The sequence below is a fragment of the Ictidomys tridecemlineatus genome, unplaced genomic scaffold (assembly GCF_052094955.1).
Source record: "Ictidomys tridecemlineatus isolate mIctTri1 unplaced genomic scaffold, mIctTri1.hap1 Scaffold_85, whole genome shotgun sequence".
Lineage (NCBI taxonomy): Eukaryota > Metazoa > Chordata > Mammalia > Rodentia > Sciuridae > Ictidomys > Ictidomys tridecemlineatus.
Window position 1 is genome coordinate 535,394 of NW_027526100.1, and position 23,304 is coordinate 558,697.

Here is a 23,304-nt window from a genome sequence, read left to right on the forward strand (position 1 = left end):
TAGAAACATTCTTCTCTGCCCTTGACAGAAAGCCAGGGACTGATACTGACTGCAGTTCTGCAGAGACATTTCTGTGATAAAGTTATGTGGTTTAACTTTTGATCTCTTCAACTAGAACCATTTGTGGCTCAGATGGGCCTTGACCTGATCTCTGATTAACAATACTTCCAAAGCCTGTTTTCTAATACATGTGCAAAAATTTAGACCTGTAAGTATCAAATATCTAACTTAATAGCAATATTCTGCCCCTTAGTTTACCTTTTGTACTGGCTATATTTCAGAGGAAAGGAAGACATGATCTCCTGCATTAGCAAACAGGACGAACTATTCACTGATGATATAACATGTTTTAAACCAGAATCTAAGAATTCTTGTTTCTTGAAGTTACTACTTCAGGTCTGGTCTTTTATTTCTTTTTTAAAAAAATCATAATTTATGGAGAAAATTAACATTCAAGAACCAATAGATGGGATAGATGGGGACCCCTAAGATGTAGTCTTCCCAAATCAGATCCTGAGAATGGAGTGATAGCAGAATCATTGTCTATTCTAGATTAAAATCTTCATCAGCTGTCAGTCAATCACTGTGGTAAAGATTGAGATTAGAAGGTGGAAGACATCTAAGGGCTCTGTGCGTTGCTGAGCATCAGGAGCATGTGCTGAGCCTCACTGGGTTTGTCTTATCCAAGAACCAAATCCAGATTGAAGGACCAGTTTCTTACCAAGTGCTAGTCACCTAGAAATCATGGCTCTGATTTTCAATTGCGATTTCAGGAGCCAGTTGCTTCTTCTCCTATCAGGGAGTATTCCTTGCTCAACAGACTAATTTCTTCTTTAAAAGGGCTGCAACCGTCTGCACAAGATAATTGGTTTTCTGAAATCTAGGTCTCACATAAATGAGTAATGTCACAGTCAAAAAGGAAGGCTCACAGGTCATATTTTTTTTTTTGCATTTTATCCCCCATGATGCCATAACCCAGGAAAGAATTTCTGGTTATTGTCAGGCATTTTCAAGAGAACCAGAGGGAAATAAAATGTCAATGAGATGGGCTCTGCCTGTAACCCTGGTGAGATGTTAATGCTGCGACCAGGGCAGGAGCAACAATTGGATTGAGGATGTATTTTGAAGGTGGTGCCAACTGGATTTGCTGACAATTGATGGGGCATGTGCAAGAAAGGGTGGGATTAGGGATGGCTCAGAGAGTTTGGCTTGAGCAACTGCAAGTGCGGTATTGCCATCAGCTGAGATTTGGGTTTTCTCAAGCTATCTACCAATTGCTCTTATTTTTAAATTCTCCTAATAATTAGCTTTAAATACTTGGTTGTGAAAGCAAATCACAAGAGCAGACACTGAACCAATTAGAGTATAGCCTTTGACATCAAGTTTTAAGGGTTGGATCAGTAAAATAACTCTGACTTAATACATATAATACATTTTTAAAGGACAGCAGAATATATATGTGTGTTAGAGAAAGAGACTGGACATTGAACTCAGAGCCACATGGATGTTAGGCAAGAATTCTACCACTGAGCTAAACCTCCAGCCTCCAAATCAGCATACTTTTGAAGCAGTTTATTGTTGAGAAGAAAATGTATAAAAAGTAGAAATAGCAAATTTTGTAAGTATCAATTTCACCATTAGCAGAATTGTGGTAGATTCTAGATTAAAACCTTTATCAGCTGTGTCGGGGGTAGACATAGGAGCTATCAAAAGCTAGAAGTCAAGAGTAGACATTTAAGGACACTGAGCAGCATGTTCGTTGGCCAGAGGAGGAGTGTAGGTAGAGCATGTTCAGTGTAGAGTTGAATATGCTTTTTATAAAAGCATTGTTATATCTAATAAAAATTGAATGTGTCAATTAGGGAGGAAAGTGAAAAAAATTGGGAAAACTCCATTATAGTTTTCCAACTAAGGTGCCCTGATATGTTATGAAGCACTGTTTTGGTCCTTAAAGAAAAAAACCTTAGATACACATAAGGTGACTGATTCAAAAAATAATTTGTAGTTACATTCTTAACTCCCAAGTTCTGCCTGGCATTAAGAAGTTTTGGTTCCTGGTGTGTCTGTTCACAGCTGACCTCTGCAGGGCTGGTGTCTGGGAAAAAATTATCAGGCTTCGAGGTCTCTCTGTATATCAGCACCATTCTCATGGCTTTGCCCACATCAAAACTCTCCACAAGTTAAAACTTTGGATTATTGTAAAATGAGAGCCCTAAAAGTCAGCCACTGATGCCTCACTAAAAGGAGATGCTTCCTGGTTATTTTTACTGCATTCAGTGGGGGAAGCATATGTGATAATGGTATGTGGAGTTTCTTAAAAGGCCTAAAAGACTTGTAAATGTCAGCAAGCTTTTGAATGAATGAAATGTGTCCTGGGTACTATGCTCCTTCTGTGCACATATGTTTTCCTTGTGACAAGCTGCAGCAGCAAGGCATCCTGCTGGGTGGTTTCAGCTGATCTCTGCAGACTGCCCAGCCCGATGCTGCACCCCAGGAACAATGGCATGCCTGTACCAGCTGGCTGATTAAAGGGGTCGTGTGCAGCTCTGGAACTGGGCCTGGGATTTGAACACATGAATTCACTAACATGAGCCAGAGGCAAGTCCAGATTATTCCTGGGCAAAAGCTAGACATTCCAGTAGCCATGGGCACATGTGACTGATGGTAACAGCAAACTCAGAGCTCCTGTTCTGTTCCACATCTCAAGATTGGGTTCACCAAAAGCTTCTGAGCAGACTTCTGGGTTCAAGTTTGGATGTGATTTAGACCAGTTTGGATGTGGTTTTGACCAGCTATGCAGCAGTACTCTGTTCAGCATGGAGCTGGGCTAGACAAGGAAGTCCTCTCCCTCGGTTTAGTCTTACAGGAAAGAGTAAGTAAAAAAGTAAAGAGTTAAATAAAAAAGTAAAGATTTAAGTAAAAAAGTGGCAAATGAAGCTCCCGTAACACTGTGCTTTCAAAATGTATCTGCAGAAGAGTAAACTATATTTATCTGTTCTCCAGTTTAGCCTATTGTCAAAAGTGGTGGAGATAATACTACCATTTTATTTGAGTGTATATGATGGCATATTGCAGTTGTATCAGAGTAAGTGATTTATTTGTGAGTTTTGTAGATTTATCATCGAAGGGCTAGCAGACTACATGATAAGGCAGTGCCACTGTACTCTTATGGCTTCATTAATTATGATACCTAGACATAATTAGGCTCTAGCTAAGAATAGCAGATAAAATGGAAGATCATTCTGGGAAAGATTCTGAGAAACTGAAAGAGCATTAATAGAGGGCATCTCCTGATTCTCAGACACAGAACAAAGCCTCCTCCACCATCAAGGATGGCACCACGCAACCAGCTTCTACAGCAGTTGCTTAGGAATATGTTCTCTTAGCCTCTTGGTTTTGTGTCCATTTCATATTTTAGGATACCCTGTAGACAGAAGTAATCGGAAATATCCTGCATGATTCAGAAAAAAAAAATTTTCGAAGTTAATTCATTCATTTTTAATTAATAGTCTATTTTTTAGACCAGTTTTTAAGTTACTAGAAAAATTGACCAGAAAGCACAAAGAGTTCCCATCTGCTTCTTCTCCCCACCCAAGGCCCATGTGCAGCTTCCTTCATCTTGCATCAGTGAGTGCATTTGATATAACTTGACGAGCCACTATCAATACATTAACATTCAAGGCTGTCATTTGCATTAGGGTCCACGCTCTGTGTTGGGGAGTCTGTGGATGTTGACAAATGCCTAAGGAGCATCCCTCAGCTCCATTCATTCCCCCTTTTCCCACTTGTACTCTGAACTCCTGGCACCCACTGTTCCTTTATTGTCTGTATGGTTTTGTCATTCCATTTATTTGTAAGTTAACTGTCCAGCTGTTCTGAGGAAGTGTCATTCATTTCTTAATTCATAAAGTGGCCCCCCAGTAGTGTGCCCAGGTAGTGTTCTGTGAATTGCATTGGGATTTATAGCAGAGGATCAAACATCCAAACTCCCACTCTTTGTGAAGCTTCCAATCTTCGTGAAGCTTTCCATCAAGCCTCCAGGCTTGGCTGGGTCCTAAGAAGACAAATGGGCACCATGAGAGCCCAGGGTGAGAAGAGGGGGTTGGAGAAAGTAGGTTGAGCATGGAGCCTCCTACCAGTGGTCTCAGGCCAGCCCCATCTTCCTATTTTTCTTTCTGACCCTGTACCTCTGTGGGTTGGATCTGTTGGCATCATCCAGCTGTCAGTTGTGTTTCTCCCTGAAGACCAGCTGCACAGTGCCATTTCCCAACTCTTCCCTTCTCTGTTGTCTCTGGGAGATGTGCATGTACTTCTGTCAGACTTCCATTCAGCTTTTACTATTAGCTATTTATAGCCCTGCCTACTGCTAATAAAATGATAGAAAATTTAAGCAGTTAGAAAAATTAGATACCCATCATTTCCACCTAAAGACTAACTAGAGAAGGTTTGCCTGATTCAGAAGTGGATAACCCATGGTTCTCTGCCTGACCTCCACATCCTCTCTGCTGGGACTGGTGATGTCCATTCTCCTGAGTTGTCCTAAGAAGCCTAAGGCTTTCCCTGCTTCCTTCTCCCCTGCCCCTAGCCCTTTGGAAGTAGTAGAGATTTCAGGGAATACAAATAGGCCAGGGAAGAGGTGGAAGACCAAAAGATCCATTTTGTCTGTGTCAGCTCTGCCCCCTTTTCATTTTTATTTCATACAAAAAAAATATTGCTTAAAAGTGAACTAAGTAGGCTCTTAGGTAACCCTCCTGAGCAGGCAGGTAGGAGACAGTAATGTACATTTCCCAGCAACATCCCTTGTAGCATTATGCTGGTCACCCAAAAATTGCCCATGTGAGAGTTTTTAAGCCATGGGCATTGATAAAGAGTACCAATGACAGTTTTGCTAATCCCCACCCCCAAAGCCACTGTAACAGAGGTTGCTTGATCAAACTTTTACATTGATTCTACCATAGGAATTCAGTCTATAAACACTATATGAAATAATATGCTCTCTCCATAGTTTCAGGGTGGGTAATACCAACCATAGCCAACAGATTTAGTCCAATAAGTTTCGACAGCCAGACTCAGCATCAGGCTACACAGGCCCCGCTCATCCTCTTCATTTTCCCCTCAAATGACTGAGGTGATTTACAGGTAGCTTCATCTCTTTTTATTGAAATCCTACTGTGATAGGACACTAAAGCTTAGTACTGCAGGTATCAGGCCATGATCCTAATGAACAGTTCTTTTCTTAGATGGACGTTTGCTTGTCCACATGTAGTTAATAAGGTGCTACCTTTGCTGACTGGCCCTTTCGTGCCCCATGTAGGACTGCACACGCAAGAGTGAAAGCTGACGCTGCTGACCAGGCTGCACTGGCCACCCGCCAGGAGTGCGACATCGAGAGAGCTGTAGCCAGGGAGCTGTCACCTGATTTCTACCAACCAGGTAAAACCCTTCTCCTTTGATGGGAAATATTGGAGCACTGCCTTTGGTTATCTTTTATTTCCTTTCTCGCATAAAGGTTCCTGTTCATGACTCAGTAATACTACAAGATCAGTGGGAGTGTATATTAAGTAACAAGATATCCCCTCAAGTTTGTCAGCAATGGAGATTTGGGGGGTACTCCCTGTCTGCCTCTGCACTCCCAGCCACATATCCCCCCAGCTTTGAGCCAAGAGCTCTAAACAAGTCAGGAATCTAAAAGTATCTGACTTATGAAAAATTGTGTTAGTTGCACATTCCATCACAAAAGTCCCGATTCAGATTACCGATGGACCCCTTGCTTATGAGAGACTGTTTTAGTTAAGAAGCAGTGGAATTACATTTCCCAACAATATTTCTTTCCCCTCAAATGCTTTTACACCAAATGATAATGGCATCAGCAATAGGAGAAGAACTAGTAAGTACTGTGGGGTTACTTCGTTTGTTTTTTTTTTATGTACCTAAACTGAAGCTCAGAGGTGTGTTGTTAGTTGGCAACTACTTGAAGACAGATTAACCGTAAGAGATGAAGAGGGAAATGCATGTCATAATGGAAGAAATGGAAAGTGAAAACCTCAAAAAAAAAGTCACCTTGATCACCTGTCTCTCAAATATCAAAAAATAGCCACCAACAAATACTTGCAGGAAGATTAAATTTAACTCACTTCCTAGTAGTTTCCCAGTAAGCTGTTTTCATCCCTTTCTGGGATATACTAACAGGATTTTTGTTTTCAAAATAGTTATACCTTTGAATGTATGTGTCTCCGTTGTTCTATATGCAACATCTTTCTAGTGATTATTTACAGAGATAAACAGATTTTTAGGTAAAGAGATCAAAATGTTCTAAATTTCTATTAAAGTTTGTATTTCATGGTAAAGAATTTCCACCCATTGATTTTTATTAAATTGGTCAAGCTGCATATTACCCCATACCTCCCAGCACCCTGAGTGGTGTGGGTGTTTGATTTGCTTCTGGTTCTGCTGAGGGTAAGACAACATAAGAACCAGAGGCATCTCTGAGTCCCGATGTACAGGGTAAGTGAATGTGAACAGAATGGCAAGAGCCATAGAAAATCTAGAAACTTGGCTTTAATAAAGGATGGAGTAATGCAAAAAAAAATTGACCTGCTGATTTGGGGGTTATGCTTCTTTTTTGTTTTTGTTTTTAACATTTAGTTTTTAGTTGGACACAATATCTTTATTTTATTTATTTTTATGTGGTTCTGAGGATCAAACCCAGGACCTCGAATGTACTAAGCGAGCACTCTGCCACTGAGCCACAACCCTAGCCCCTTTTTTTGTTTTTTTGTTTTATTTCATTATTGTTTCTTGCAAAGAAAGACAGAAAAGGGCTAGGTTAAAAAAAGACTCAGTTTTTGTTTTTATATAAGGGGCCCAGTTGGATGCTGAGATGTTAGATACTGCTCTCATGGAGTGAACTCTCTAAGAGTCCAAGACCAACACAGAGGCAATCACTGATATGGGTGTTTTCTCTCATGTACATCTCTTGAAAGCTGGTGGGTAGTTTTGAATCCTGTATACATATTTATATTTTGTTGCAAAAGGATTCCTTTGATTTCCTCTTCCGGTACTGATAGATAGTACTGGAATCACCTGTTTTGTTCACACTTCCCCAGTGTGTAAGTACTTTGGTGAATTAGCTGTTCTAGGAGGTGTTCAGCAAACCTAGTAGGTGTTCCTGGGATCTCCAGGGAGCTGCCATGGTAGAAAGAAGCTGGACAGTGAGGAGACACTGGGCTTGGGCTGCTTTGACAGCAAACAAACTTACTATTGTTGTCTGCAGACGCCAAGTCCTGCTGGGAAGTGGGGTCCCTCGAGACTTCTATTAGGTGTGAGCAAGAGGGAAATGATATGGAAGGTCATCCCAGTTTTCCAGACTGAATGGTTTTAAAGGGCTTTTATGGTGTAAAAGCATTTGAGGGGAAAGAAATATTGTGGGAAAATGTAATTCCACCCCTTCTTAGCTAAAACAGTCACCTATAAGCAAGGGGTCCATCAGTAATGAATCCATCCCAGGAGCATGATATGACAGTGGGTCTGTTGGCAGCTGGAGCTCCCGGAAAGGCTGCACCCACAGCCAGCATTTCCTGTAGCCACTGGAGAGAAGGCCCTTTCTGTAGGGAGCATCACAGGTCTTCTCAAGGGCCTTAACTCATGCTTTCCACTCTGCATTTACAGGTTGACCATATCACATAGACATTTGCTAACAGGGCTTTCAAGGAATTCTTCTAAGTCAGGCTGCTCATTGAGTTTACATATATCAGACATAAATATCTCCATTGTTTTCCATGCCTGTGCCATGCCTAGACGCTGCAAGCACTGAGAAAAAGGATGTCTTAAGCTTACATTTTGGACATTTTCATGGTAAATCGATTTTTTAGGAGCTGGTGGTATTTTCAGGTATATACCATCTTAATTAAATCTTATGGCCGTAGTTCAAAAAAAAGAAATGATTCTATAGTTGAGTTAAAAATACAGGAAAAAACAGCCATATGGGCTGTTCTCAAAGAGTTAAGTTCCCATAATGAAAGAGCATACAAATGGATGTATGTGAGTGTGTGTATAGATGATTACATAGAGACAGTTGAATTGTTAGCAGTGTGAATGACATAGTGAGTCACTCCCAAGAACTCAGAAGAAGTTTGCCCTCTGAAGGTTAAACTTGAAAATGAGCCATGACACTGCACAGAGAGAGGTCAGATGATCTGCGGTGATAGTGTGGCTGCAAGAACTGCAGGATTTCCTCGTAACATGACTGGGTGTAGGACAACACCTCCAGAAAGAATCAGCAACCCGAGGAAGTATAGAAGATAAGTGAGTCACAGAGGCAAAGATTGGCAGTGTTCATCCAAACCCTGCCCAGAGAAGCCTGAGCCAAACCTGGGATCATTGTAGTTGCACTGGCAAGGATGTTGGGGAGTAGGAGGCAGGAAAGTATAGCCAGCGGTGTATATGGCTGTCTTGGCAAGATCATCCTGACCCAGGAAATGGCTGCATCAGGCCAGCTCAGCTTCATGCCATTAGGTAGTTGATTCATCTCATGCTCCTTGTCCCCATGCCACATTCACCAGTAACTAATTTTGTGATCAGGCTTTCCACGGAGATCTGTCAAGAGGGAGAGCTTGCTGTCAACTAATGAATTGGCTTTTCGGTATCATACATCAGTCTTGTGAGCTGTGGTCATGTGAGTCTACCCCAAGCCATGGGTGTGCTGGTAAAATTGTGTTCCTAAGCCAGGAGGGCTGAGATGAAGGTTCAGAGGGTGATCACCAAGAAGATGAAGGGGTTGGAGAACAAGGACAACTGGGAAATTATACACAGGATTCTTTGTCCTGTAATTTCAGTTTGTTCCCTATCAAGATTCTTGTTTTGTTCTTAATTGCAAGTTATGTTAAATAGGATGTAAAAATGGTTTTATTTATCAGTGGAGCTGGCCATGGGCTAAAGAAATTGAAACACTGTCCCAGAATGTGGTGAATTTATGAGTCTGAACCCCTTTGGAAGACAGGCAGCCCACTTCCTTAGGCAACATGCTTATTGCCCTGTTTAAGCAGGTTGTGCTCACACACAGAGTACACTCATTATCAAAGGTGAAAGTGAAGTCTTGGGTGTAGATTATTATGGACTAGTGTTAACTAAGCTTGCATTTCCGACAGGAGTTAGAAGTCTGTAAAAACATAATTGCCTATGCCTCTCCTTAATCTGTCCTACTTTGGGTTAAGAAAAATGAAGCATCCAGAAACAGATGGCTGTTAAGCTCTCCTTCCAAACCTAAAATACATTTTTTTAAATGAAGAAGGGAAAGCAAATAATCCACTAGCACACATGAAATTAGTAATTCTTAAGTTTTCTGGTTATTCTCACCATATATTCATTCCCATGTATTCAGTTTCACCAAATATGTACTGAGTGCTGGCCCAGGGCTGGGCACCGGAATAGGTGTCCCATGGATCTCAGGCAAGTGCTACGGCTGTGGTTACAGACGGTGTGGCATGGTTACAGATGGGACTGTAAGGTCATAGAGGAAAGGAGGGGACTCGAAAGTGGTCCTGCTACTGATTAAATCATGCTTTTAGAATTGTTCAATCTGGTCCTCATTGATTGATTGGCAGTCTCCTGAGAAAATGCCTAATTTCTGCTTCATGACTTCTACTGTCACTACGAAGCATTTGCTATGGGTACTGCCCTTCTAGAAATTTGTTTGGGGGACTGTTCATGGTGCTCCTTCTGCCCATGGCTAGCCCATGGTGGCTCACCTCTGAAGTTCAAACTGGATTCCCTGCTGCCAACATCTGCCACTGTCTGTACACAACCTTTGTGCCAACCATGAAGACTTAGATTCCAGTGTCAGTGGGTGGTGTGCTGACTTACTTCATATCGTGTGGCATGTCACTGAGCAGGTGACCTGCATCTGACTACTTCCCAGTTTGAATCCCCAGTGGGGACAAAGCCCTTAGAATTCATAAATGGTGTGTATAAAAACACGACTGACTTAAAAATGCTGACTGCATCAGCACTTGTCATAATTTCCCTCCCTGGCAGCGTTCTGGCTAGTCCTCTTAATGAACTGCTGCATCTCATCAGATTTATGTTGCTGGCACCGCACTGGTAACACACACAACCACACAGGACAAGTAGGGGGCACAGCATGTGCCTTCCAAGAGAAAGCCTTCCAGGAAAAACTTCTGTCCTCTGCATTATATTAAATGTCTTCTTTAAAAATCATTCCATCTTACTATGGAAAAGCTAGCTGTATATCCTTATTGTTTGGCCATCTGTCATATGACTATGCTACTTTGGAACCGTTTCCAACTGGATGTAGTCATATGAGGCTGATATGAGGACCACATCCAGTCAACATGTGCATTTTTTTTGCCTGCTTTCAAACACCTGTGACTTGGTGTATACTAGGATCATCTGGAGCATTAGATGAACATTAAGATTTCTAGGGCTTTGATTTGTACTTACTAAATAAAAATCTCTGGGGATAGCACCTCAGATTTGGCTGAGGATTGGCTGCAAGAATAGTTCCCGATGGGATTGTGTGTATATCTTTAGCCAGCCATTTTCAAAAGCATAATAAAGCTAGGCATTTTTTTTAAAATCTAAACTTTGGTGCTAAAATATACTTTCATTGTTCTAGTAAATTCTTTTTTGTTGTGGTGGTGGTGATGGCATCATGGATTGAACCCAGAAGTGTGCTACCTGTAAACTACACCTACAGCCATTGTGATTTTATTTTGAGACAGGGTCTAAGTTGCCCAGATTGGCCTCAAACTTGGAACATTCCTGCCCTAGCCTCCTGAGATTACTGGTGTGGGATTATAGGTGTGTGCCATCACACCCGGCTCTAGTTAATTCTTTGAGCTCAACAGATTTGGAGTATCATAAAAGCCCTGTTGATGAATCTGGGTGGATATACCTGGAAAAACTCATCTTAGAAGAGTAGGCAAAAGCAATTATGTAAGACATGCTTTTCCTCATGCACTTGGGGCAAAAAACCTGTGCCACACCAGACTTCTGAAATTGAAAGAGTGATTAGACTTGTATTTGAGAATTAAAAAACATGATAAGAAATGAATTCAGGAGCTCAGGCTGTGGCTCAGTTGGTAGAGTGCTTGCCTAGCACATGTGGGCCACTGGGTTCACTCCTCTGCACCACATAAAACATACATAAAAAATATTGTGTCCACCTACAACTAAAAAAATATGTTTTTTAAAAAAAGAAATGAAGGCAGGGGTTGTGGCTCAGTGGTAGAGTGCTTGCCTAGTATGTGTATGTGTGAGGCACTGGGTTTGATTCGCAACACTGCATATAAATAAATAAAAATAAAGTCCATTGACAACTAAAAAATCATTTTAAAAAAATGAATTCAAAGGAGTCCAAAATTTAGCTTTATAAACCCATTAATAAAAATTCCTTTAATGGACAAATTATCTTCAACTTGACCTGTTACTAATAATACAGTGTAAGTTAAGAAGTGGGAAGGATTCTCTTTACTCTTTATAAAAGCATGTTTATGGATTGGGTATGAGGAGTCTCCCCAGAAGCCCTTGTGTTAATGCATGAATGTTCAGAAGTAAAGTGGTTGGATTATGAGAACTCTGACTTAATCAGTCCATCCTAGTTTGAATAACTATGTGGTAACTGTGCGCAGATGGTATGTGGATGGAGCAGGTAGGTCACTGGCGGTGTGCCCTGGAAAAGTGCATCTTCCCTATGGCCCCTTTCTCTTGCCCTCTCTCTGCTTCCTGATTCCTCCATGAATGGAACGATTTTCTTTCACTGAGCCTCCTCCTTTTGCCCTGATGTGTTGTCTCACCTTGGGCCCAGAGCAATAGAGTTGGCTGTCTATGGACTGAGACCTCTGAAACCATGAGCCCCAAATACTTTCCCTCTAAGTTGTTCATGACAGGAATTTTGGTCACACTGATGCAAAAGCTAAGTCACACACCTACATAATACATAATGTATAATATTCAAGTTTTATAGGAATTTTCCAATAATTAAAGTATATCCTAAAGTGCTTTCTTACAAAATTAATTTTTCTTGAACCAGTGTAATTGAGTTGCCTAAGTCTCTCCCAGCAAACAGCATCTTGTACTGGTCAGCTTTTCCTCAGTCTCCACCTCAGCTGACAGCTATCCCTTTGGTTGGGAATCTGTGGAAGCAACTCCCATTTCTGCTGTTTGTATTCTTTCCACAGTAAATGCAGGTGAGGCCAAGTGTCACTGGGATTAATCCTGAATTTGTAAGCTGCACTGTCACAGTCCCATTTTCAAAATGAAACACAAGGGCCTTTTATCATCTCTCTCACCATTCAGCATCTCTTTACTTTTATCTTCCAATTTTAAAAATACATAGCTAATCATGTTTGCCAGAGTATATTATTTTCTCCACATTTTCTCTGTGTGTAATTAAGTTAAACATGAGCATTTAATGTTCCTTAATCTTGAGATAGATACTGGTGATTTTTTTGCAAATATAACTTTTGCACTTATCCTTTAAGGACATTATAAGAACTTAGTCATTTGTGTAATTGGTTCAGTGTTATGTGGTTTACATTAAAATTCCATCAGCTCCAAGAGTCTGGACTATCTTAATTGTCTTTGCTCCATACATTCCCTTCCAGACCTAGATGGGTATGTTCAGCAAAGCTATAAAATCAAATGACAGTAAAACACAAATAAAGCCAACTCTGATGGCAATTTAGACAAAGGGGTGACATATTTTAGGATATGTGTCAGACTCTCAGGAAAGTATACTTTACCACAGAAGATAAGGAGGGGTTGTAAAAGTAAGTCTGCAATAGAATCACAAGGGGATTCTCCCCAGAGGACCATTATGAAAGACATTTTGGACTTTAAAGAGTAGGGGCAAAGGTTGAGAGTGCAGCTCAGTGGTAGACCTGATGCTTAGCATACGTGAGGTCCTGGATTTGATTCCAGGCGTCAAAAATAAATGAACAAATGTAAAAAGCAGGACTGAGTCTGCTGATGGGAAACATAATCACTTCTTGTGCTTCCTTTTTCCCTCAGTATCCAGCACATAGCACCAAGGAAGAATTCAGAAACAAAGATGTCATCTTTTGCACATATTGCATTTGCCCTTCTTCTTCATCCGAGCAATGCCTCTTGCTGGGCCAGGAAATCGTACCACCATCTTTGATGGAGGAGTTGAGAGAAAGTAGCCAATTTTGAAAAGAGGGCACTTGGATGAGGCTGGTGGTATGTATCTGTAATCCCAGTGATTTAGAAGGTTGAGACAGGAGGATGAAAAATTCAAGACCAGCCTGGGTAACCCTGTCTCAAAATAAAAAGGGTTGGGGATGTGGCTCAGTTGTAGAGCATCACAAAAGACAGTGGGAAGGATGCTTACCAAATTAGGAAAGGAAATATCAATTATTTTTTATTAATTTTTATGTATTTATGATACTGGAATGCATTACAAATCTTATTACACATAGAGAGCACAATTTTTCGTATCTCTGGTTGTATACAAAGTATATTCACACAAATTCATGTCTTCATACATGTACTTTGGATAATGTCCATCACATCCCACCATCATTTCTAAACCCATACCTTCTCACTTCCCCTCCCTCCCTTCTGCCCTATCTAATAGGGTTCATCTATTCCTCCCACATTTCCCCTCCCTACCCCACTATGAATCAGCCTCCTTATATCAGAGAAAACACTTGGCATTTGGTTTTGTGGGATTGGCTAACTTCATTTAGCATTACCTTCTCCAATGCCATCCATTTACCTGCAAATGCCATGATTTTATTCTCTTTTATTGCTGAGTAATATTCCATCATGTATATGTACCACATTTTTTATCTATTCATCTACTGAAGGGCATCTAGGTTGGTTCCACAGTTTAGCTATTGTGAAATGTGTTGCCATAAACATTGATGTGGCTGTGTCCCTGTAGTATGCTGTTTTTAAGTCATTTGGGTATAGACAGGATAGCTGGATCAAATGGTGGTTTCATTTCCAATTTTCTAAGGAATCTCCATACTGCTTTCCATATTGGCTGGAAATATTCCAATTTGCAGTCCCACCAGCATATTCCAATTTGCAGTCCCACCAGCAGTGTATGAGTGTGCCTTTTCCCCCACATCCTCACCAACACTTATTGTTGTTTGTCTTCATGATAGCTGCCATTCTGACTGGAGTGAGATGAAATCTTAGTTTTGATTTGCATTTCTCTAATTGCTAGCGATGATGAACATTTTTTCATATATTCATTGATTGATTGTATATCCTCTTCTGAGAAGTGTCTGTTCAGGTCCTTGGCCCATTTATTGACTGGGTTATTTGTTGTTGTTGTTGTTTTGTTGTTGTTGTTGTTTGGTGCTTAGCTTTTTGAGTTTTTTATGTACCCTAGAGATTAGTGCTCTATCTGATGTGTGAGGGGTAAAGATTTTCTCCCCAAATGTAGGCTTTCTATTCACCTCAAAGATTGTCTCTTTAACTGAGAAGAAACTTTTTAGTTTGATTCCATCTCATTTATTGATTCTTGGTTTTAATTTTTGTGCCAAAGGAGTCTTTATTAAGGAAGTTGGAGCCTAATCCCACATGATGGAGATTAGGGTCTAGTTTTTCTTTATTAGTCACAGGGTCTCTGGTTTTATGCCTAGGTCCTTGATCCACATTGAGTTAAGTTTTATGCATGGTGAGAGACAGGGGTTTAATTTCATTTTGTTGCAAATGGATTTGCAGTTTTCCTAGCACCATTTGTTGAAGATGCTATCTTTTCTCCAGTGCATGTTTTTGGTACCTCCGTCTAATATAAGATAGTTGTAATTTTGTGGGTTAGTCTCTGTGGCGTCTATTCTGTACCATTGGTCTACCAGTCTGTTTTGGTTCTGGTCAGTGATCTTGCAGCAAGTAAGAGAGGATGGCTTCCTCACCGTAGACTTGAGAGATGGTTTGTCAGCTCCTGCTCATTTACAAAGGTGGCCAACCACATTGTGTGTGACCTTGACTTCATATCATGGTAATGGAAAGCAGCTGGGAGGAGTGGTGGCCAAAGTGTGCACAGGACTAGGTCCTGGGGTGAGGCAGAGACCTAAAGTGCCTAAGAGAAGGGTGCTGCCTTGGAGAACTGTCCCAGGTCCCCCATGTTGCCCCTGTCAGGACCACAGGCATCCTTAAGTACTGTCAGCCTATGCCATCTTTTGATGCACTCTGCTTCTTTATAACTTATTCCTGGTAAAAATGCACTTTTTAGAAACTGAACATTTTTCTATTCCTAGAAAATAACATGATTGTTACAAACATCATGAAGTATATAAAGTAAATCAAAATCCTGAGGCTAAAAATCCTGAGGCTGTAGCCTCAAAGACAACTGCCTTGTCTTGACTTGGACACCTGCAGAACATCTGTTTGTCACAGCTGTGAGTGGACAACCTGGAAAGGATTTGTACAGCACATCCTAAACTACAGGAGTTGTCCCAACTAGAAAGTTTTTGGTTTGGGGGATTTTTAAATATTTATTTTGTAGTTTTAGGTGGACACAATATCTTTATTTTATTTTTATATGGTGCTGAGGGTGCTTCATGCATGCTAGGTGAGCGATGTCCCCTTGAGCCACAATCTCAGCACCCAACTAGAAAGTTTTAATGATTCTTTGATGACAGATCATTACCAATATGGTATCTGCAGAGTTTGCCTTACTATATTGATACATTATTACATTTTCAAATACAAGAGTAACTTCTTTATATAAGAATGTGCTTTCTGTGTTTTAAGTGTACAGTGCTAATTTGGATAAATAGGTTAATTATGGTGTTCCTCTACCAACATGAATTTCACCTCTATATTCTACAGGTACAAAAGAATAATACAATTAGGGAAGTCAGAGTTGATTGATTGTTATGGCTATCAAAATAGGACAATTAACAGAATGTATTGTCATAAAAGTACCCTTTCAGTAATAAACAGTATCTTTTCCTGGAAAATGAAATGTGTTCATGCTTAGTCAAAGCATTGTAAACAGATTTAAAGGGGAAAAAGTTAATCTCATTTAGCAAAAAAAAAAAAAAAACTATAGAGAAACCTGATATACAAGACTTTACATCTTATTTTTCTTTTTTTTTTTTCCCAGGCCCCAATTACATCAAACAGAGATTGCAGGAAGGTGTAGATGCTAAAGAAAACACAGAAGAAAAGGTACCAGAAAAGCCACCTACCCCAAAGGAATCTCCTCATTTTTATTGGAAAGGCACGACACCCCCGAGGTCTCCTGAGGCAAGTCCCAAACAGAGCCACTCTCCCCAACCTCCCTCCCCAAAGTCCATGAAGAAGCGAAACCCCAGCTCCGGGGCCAGACTCAATCAAGATAAAAGAAGTATGGCTGACGAGCAGGCGACAACTGTCGTTAATAAGCCCTTGATGTCAAAGACTCCCTCAAAGGAGGTCGGAGCCATCGTGTCCCAGTCCAAGTACTCTGGCTGCCACCACATCCCCAACCCCAGTAATGGGGAGCTGCATTCTCAGTATCACGGCTACTGTGTGAAACTGAACGCCCCCAGCACCTTCCAGAACACATGGAGGATGATGATGAAGCACACCGTCTTCCTCAGCACTGGTGCACAATCCATCACCTAACAAGTGGAGTCCCCCCAAACCTGTGACAAAACCAGTTGCCAAAGAAAGCAAAGCTGAGCCAAAAGCTAAGAAGTCTGAACTTGCTATACCAAAGAATCCAGCAAGCAACGATTCGTGCCCTTTGGAAAAAGAAGCCAATTCAGTAAGTCTCACCACAAGTGTTTTCTTTTCCTTCCTCCCCTTTGGTTCTTTTGGGGAGCCACAGAGGGTGGTGCGCATCTCCATAACTGCCTGGGCTCACAGAGGTCCTAGGGTCACGGGGTTATTTAGAGTTTAACACCTTGGTAGCTTGAGCTAGCCAGAGCTCTCCAGGCAGGTGTTCCGGGGGCACATTCCATTGCTACCTTAGACATTAACTCAGGCAGGCGAGACCTGACCAACCTAGGACCACCTCACATTCTAGCAAGCCTCTGTCCGCTCTTCTTGGTGATCTTCATGGTGGCTTCTGCTCTGACTGCTAGAAAGGAAACATGCCTTTCCCTCCCAGAGCTCTAGGAGGGAGTTCTGAACCCTCCCTTGACCCTCCCACTGTGGTCAGCCTCTTTACACAAAACGAACATCTCTTCTAGCATTGTGAATTCTTCTCATAAAGGTTTAGCTTGGAGTTTACTTAATGAGCCTGGCTTTGCAGCGAGGACATTTTTCTTCCCCAAAAGAGAAATTTTTTAGTAGTTGAAGAAGATGACTTTGGTCTTCTAATTTCAGAATGTAAATGCTCTGGCAATTTCAGTTTTCTGGTAGATCCTAGTTATTATCAATGAATCTTGAACATTTGTTATTTGCCTTATTCCATTTACTATTAAAGCCATTCCCAAGAAACCAAACATTTTAATAGATTCATCTGAATATTAAAGAATTATTTTATACAAAATGGCGAGTATTATAACATGATTTACTATTCTATATTCCTAAACTTAACAAAATAAAAAAACTGTTCAGGTATTCAATGGAAAACAAACTTGAGATTTAGTGCAGGTAACAATAGCTGAGGAAAATGTGATAAAAAGATTTCTTTTCATTTTAGAATTGATTATTTTTAAATGCACCAGATAATTTTCTGAGGACCATTCACATTCAATGTTGAGATTTGTTTTATTAGTGGCATATACAAAGCACCATATAATATAACATATATAATGTAGAACAATCATGACTATGTAATTAACTGTAGAAATAACTGCTAAGAAAATATAGCAATATTTAACACAGGATTTCTAAAACCATTACATATTCATTACTTTTTTCAAAGTTAATGTCCCATGTTTTATTTTATAGATTTTGTCTATCAATTTTTATGCAGTTGGCACTTTTGGGGGGCTGAAAATAGCTGCTATCTTCTGTACAGTAATGTTACAGTTTTATACAAACTTCAGAAATATGACATTTGGAATAGTCTTTATGATCCCCTTCCAAGTGTTCCATTTCACACAACAGCAAATACTCTGAATGCCTTTCCTCCTGGAGGATTCTGTAAACTGTGGAAATGAAAAAAAAATATTGATGTCACCTCTAAACATAATCCTTCTAATAAATCATGCTGTCTTATGACAGTTATATGAATCCAGACGATTAACTTTCTAAGGCCACTATAATTTGTAGCTATTGGAATGTGTGAGTGAGGATGACATAATTCTTTAAATTTTGGTTGTACGCTAGACTGAAAGTTCATTAAAGAAATTGAAGATGTGCAATAGGAGTAATAGTAGTCTCTAGAAAATGTCACAAAGTCTGTATCAAGTTTTCATATTTTATTTCCTTTGATTATAATAAAACAGAGCTAGGCACTCATCACTCCACTTTTTTGAGGTAATGCGGAGACTCAGTTTACAATTGATTTTTATAGACAAAAGTTAACTCCAAGTCAAAAAGATGTCTGATACTTAAGCAATATTGTGGAGTACTAGGTCAGTATCATTTCTGACAGAATTTAAATTATTTGCTATTGCATAGATTAATTCTTCATAACATCCACATTCTCAAGGAAATATTAGCAGGAAAATTTAATGGTGAAGTCTGAAAAGATTCAAAAATTTCTTCACCAAAATTGGAGAACACACACACACACACACACACACACACACACACACACACACCACAAAGCATGCAGTGTTATTTGGAGGTACTTTTAAAACAGAGTTAAAAGTAATGAGAACCATAAATTCTACTCTTTATTAAATTGTTTATTTTTTATTTGGCATCAATGATTAAACTACATTTTGCTTAAATTTCTAGAAATTAAAACATATTGATAAGACCATTAATCATTATTTCATCTTTCAACTAGAAGCTTTTGAAGTTTTTGCTTTTTTACATAATTCTATTGGCTTAATAATTTTAAAAGATTTTAAAGGCAATAAACGATCAATACAATGAATGCTAAGAAAGAGATAAAGTGTAAGTTCTTTCATGTATTTCTTTATATATATGTAATAAAAGGAAGAATTTTAGGAGTTTTTAAAAAAAATTTTTTAATATTTATTTTTTAGGTTTTGGCAGGCACAACATCTTTGTTTGTACGTGGTGCTGAGGATCGAACCCAGGCCGCCTGCATGCCAGGCGAGCGCGCTACTGCTTGAGCCACATTCCCAGCCCTGGAAGAGAATTTTAAAGTGAGAAAAATGATGCAGAAACCACAAATGTGCATACACACACAAAATATATGGATGGACACACATGCACCAAGTTTTTCACACAAGCAATGGTCAAGTTCAAGGTTTATCTCTGAGCCCATAGCCTTAGTGTGGAGTCTGAGTTCAGGGATTATTAAGTTATGTGACCTTGGGCACGTCAATTATTTAACCAACTTGGAACATCAGTTAACATGTATATACATCAGAGTTGACAGAACTGAATAGACATTATGGGGCTTTTGGTGAAGTTGAGAGAAAATACTTAGAGTATGGTAGTGCCTAGTGTCTGGAATATTCATATCAGATACTCCAAAATTATTATTCTCAATTTTGTTAGAATGCCATTTTATAGCTTCAAGATGAATTTAAGAAATATAAGCAGTGAATGGAATCATATCACTCAGGTTAGCTTATAATAGAAATATCAGATTCTATAGACTCAAGAATTCACTTTGCATATCATATCTGATTCTCAAGGCCAGGAGGCAAGTTATTGAGAAATCCCCCTCTCAATAATGGCCTCTTGATATGATCTCATCTGAATATAGATACTAAATACAGATTTGTCTTTTTATGAGGCTGATACCCAGAAGGTTATGTGAAAGACAATCTAGATATCCTGCATGGCATATCCTGTGGTGTTCTTTAGAGTAATTAGTTGATATACGAATCCTCCATTGGTAATTTTGAAAATCCCAAGAAACATCTAAATGTTAGGGATTTTATTCTGTGTCTATACAAGTAAGTGGGACATAACATTACTTCCAAAATACCAATAATTTCAAAAAATCATTGAGGGTTCATTTATCTTATTATTTATTAACACTTGATAAGGTGAGCCACATGAATTTTTCTCAAATCCCCAAGTATATATAACACTAATGAGCTAAATACCATGAGAGGACCTGAAAGAGTTCATTTACAACATACAAGGCATCCAAGTTCCAGTGCAAAAGAGAATTTGGTTCTAGGGAAAATCAGACTCATTGTTTTTGTCAAATACTTTGTCAGATAACTGGATTAGAGAAATATTCAGTGCCTTATTCACCGAGAAAGAATTAAGTATAAAACCTAATCTAGAAAATCCAAAAGAGGATGAAAGAAATTTCCTAATTATAAGAGCAATTAACAAAAGAGTGGTTCTGACTTGTAATCTGATTTTCATGTTGATTTTTATAAGCCTGCAGGAGACAGGCACCTCTGGTACTGCAGATTCTCCCACCCCTGGAAAACCAGTCGTTACACAAGTATGTAAAGGAAACACCCAAGCTGGGTCGCCTAATGAAATCATGTGCAAGTGGGTCTGCTGTGAAGCAACCATACATCACAAGGTGGGTACATGAAAACAATTGCACACACTACACATACACATACACACATGCTTGTTTTTACCTTTCTGAGAAGATTACATTCTGAAAAGAAGCCGTGTAAGTCTTCCTTTTGTCCACAGGCATAACATCAACATAACCACCATGATTTTGAACCACTCCAGCGTGTACTGCTGCTCCGCAGATACTGGACAGCTGAGGAGGCAAGGAGAAAAACGTGCCACTATTAGGAAAGTACTGCGGAACTTGCACAGCCTATTCTTCTACTTCTGACATCTGTCTATGCAGCCATTTAGGAGTTCCTGGACAATGTTTGGCATATAAAGGAATGTTTCAAAAGGCACAAAGTCAAAGCCAATCCTGAGAAAGTCTGAAGGAAGATGTTGAGGGTGGCTGCCATAGTAACACCCTTCCACCATCTAATTTACAAACACTAGTGCTGTACAAAAAACAGGCTTTTATAGTCAAAGCAATAAAAAAGCAAATTAGGTCCTTTTATCTCCTCAGGGTCCTATGTGTCATTATTAAATTTTACCTTTGCTGATGCATACTGAAATCAGTCTGCTGAAATGTTCATAGGCTGGATTATCTGTGCCTCATTCATGTTCCCTTTTGACTTCCATATAACCTTAGTTCTATATATCTCTATGGTCCATTTGCCAAAATATGGGCATATATTAAATGGGGATTTTTTTCCTATTACATAATAAAATTCTATGCAGAAATGTTTTGCCCTACAGAATAACACAAAGTGACGAGATTACAGATTACACTGTTATATTGTGTGCATTTACAAATATGTAGCAAATAATTCCACTATTATGTGTAATTATAATGCACTAATAAAAATATTTATGACAAAAAAGAAAAAATTATAGCTTCTACTTAGATTTGCAACAGTTATTATTACTCTGGTTTGAAGGACCTGACATGAGTATTAGAAAAATGGCTTTGTTTACAATTTACCAGTTACATAATCTGAATTTAATACAATTTCTATGAAGGAGAAAATTACTGTTTCAAGTCTAATACTTTCAAAATTTTTAAATGAATCCTAAAAGTCAAATAATTTCTTTTGGCCTATCACAGTCTTTCCTAGATTTTACTATTGGCTTTAAGCCAAATGTTCTACCAAAATTTGTCGATAGCTGAGTGCAGCCTAAGGAAATCCCATAACAGGAAATGCCTGAACTGTTTCAGTATAGAGCCACCCACCTCAAATCCCCATGGGTCTTTCCCAGTCTCATTGGCATGTTCTGTTCTTATCTCTCTGCACATGTGGGTGATTGAATATGCTTTTTTAAAGTTCACATAAGCATGTATATCTTACGTGACCTTGCTTTCTCGCTGTGCTCTGAACTCTGTGCCATCATTCAGTATTTATTAGCTCAAAGAGCCTGCAGCCAGGCTGTTTAATCTTTCTCAGGCTTTTCCTATCTCACAAAAATACCACACATCTAAAACCTTGTGTCCAGACTCTAAGGAGGCATTTTATTGACCATATGAAAGGCCCACACTGAATTCATAATCGTATCCAAATACAGTTCATAACATATGGAAATAGAAACAGTTCTGTACATATATTTTTGCTCTTCTGTTAAAAGGGTAATATCAGCATTTTTTCCCCCAAGGCAACAAAAGTGCTTAGATGATAACATTCACTAAATCCAAACACTTTTACTATGTTTGACTATTGTTTAGCTTACAGCTCTGCAGTCAGCAGGCATTCCAGCTGAGTTAAAAAGTCAGAAGTTTTTTTTTTCATATCCATACTTTGTAAGAATATATTATTTGAAAGAAATAAGAATTTCTCCATACATATAGTGGAATTTTGTAATGTATGTGAAATTAACAATCTGTAATAAACTACAAATAAAAATTCAAGGCAGTAAAATGTGCACGTTCTAACTCTACAGTGTAAAGTAGGAGAGGGAGGAGAGAAAGAGAAAGCCAGAGGGAGGCAATTTGGTTGACTCATGCTCATCTTTCCATATCAACCTTAATTAAAGGGATTATATATATTGTAGGAGCTGGGAACCCTGGAAATTATTGGTTTAATCTGACTCTGCACTCCCCATGTGACTGTAATTTTTATATTGCCAACTTACTCCCTAAAGAACCAAATAATGATACATATTATCTACCCACTTCACTGAGATAGGAAGATAAAATGATCTCAGGATACAAGATCTAACAAACTAATTCTAGAAAATGGTGGCTTCAAGGTATAGAATTGAATGGACTATTCTGAAAGACTTTTTTACAGGCATGACTAAAATTAAAAGTTCTGATGCTTAATGGGAAAATCAGAAGAAACAATGCTTCTGGAAGTCTCTGAAGAGTCCAGATAGACACATTCCTACACATTCATTAGTTGTTTTCAGCAAATATTTATGTGTAAGATATTTGCTTAGTGTCTGATGCCACTGTGTGCTCTAGGTTCTGTCAGAGCAGGAACAAGCATAACTTGGCAGATATCAAAGAAGTGATGAAGAAATGATGGACAGCACAGCTGCTGCCCTTGAGGAACTCACAAACTAATAAGACAGACAGGGTAACCAACAGGATACCTAACAAAATAGGTAAAGTGGTAAAGGCAACACAATAGGAGATGAAAGCAGGATGAATTCATGCTTGAATTAAAAGGGCCAGCAAAGTACCTCACAGAGAAAGTAGCAATAATTTGGAATATAAGAAACAGCCATGATTTTGACAGAAAAATTTCAAAAAGGGTGTATTTC

The 23,304-nt window shown here is 39.3% G+C and overlaps 1 pseudogene across 1 annotated transcript in view; it reads left to right on the forward strand.

Moving 5' to 3' along the window:
• Positions 1–21,275, forward strand: part of LOC144374741 (junctophilin-1-like) — a 68,621-nt pseudogene extending 47,346 nt beyond the window's left edge. Inside the window, exons 3-6 of the transcript XR_013434061.1 lie at positions 5,315–5,433; positions 16,103–16,747; positions 20,416–20,566; positions 20,686–21,275. The product of XR_013434061.1 is annotated as a junctophilin-1-like (transcript). The remainder of the gene's footprint in view (positions 1–5,314; positions 5,434–16,102; positions 16,748–20,415; positions 20,567–20,685) is intronic.
• Positions 21,276–23,304: the final 2,029 nt, after the last annotated feature.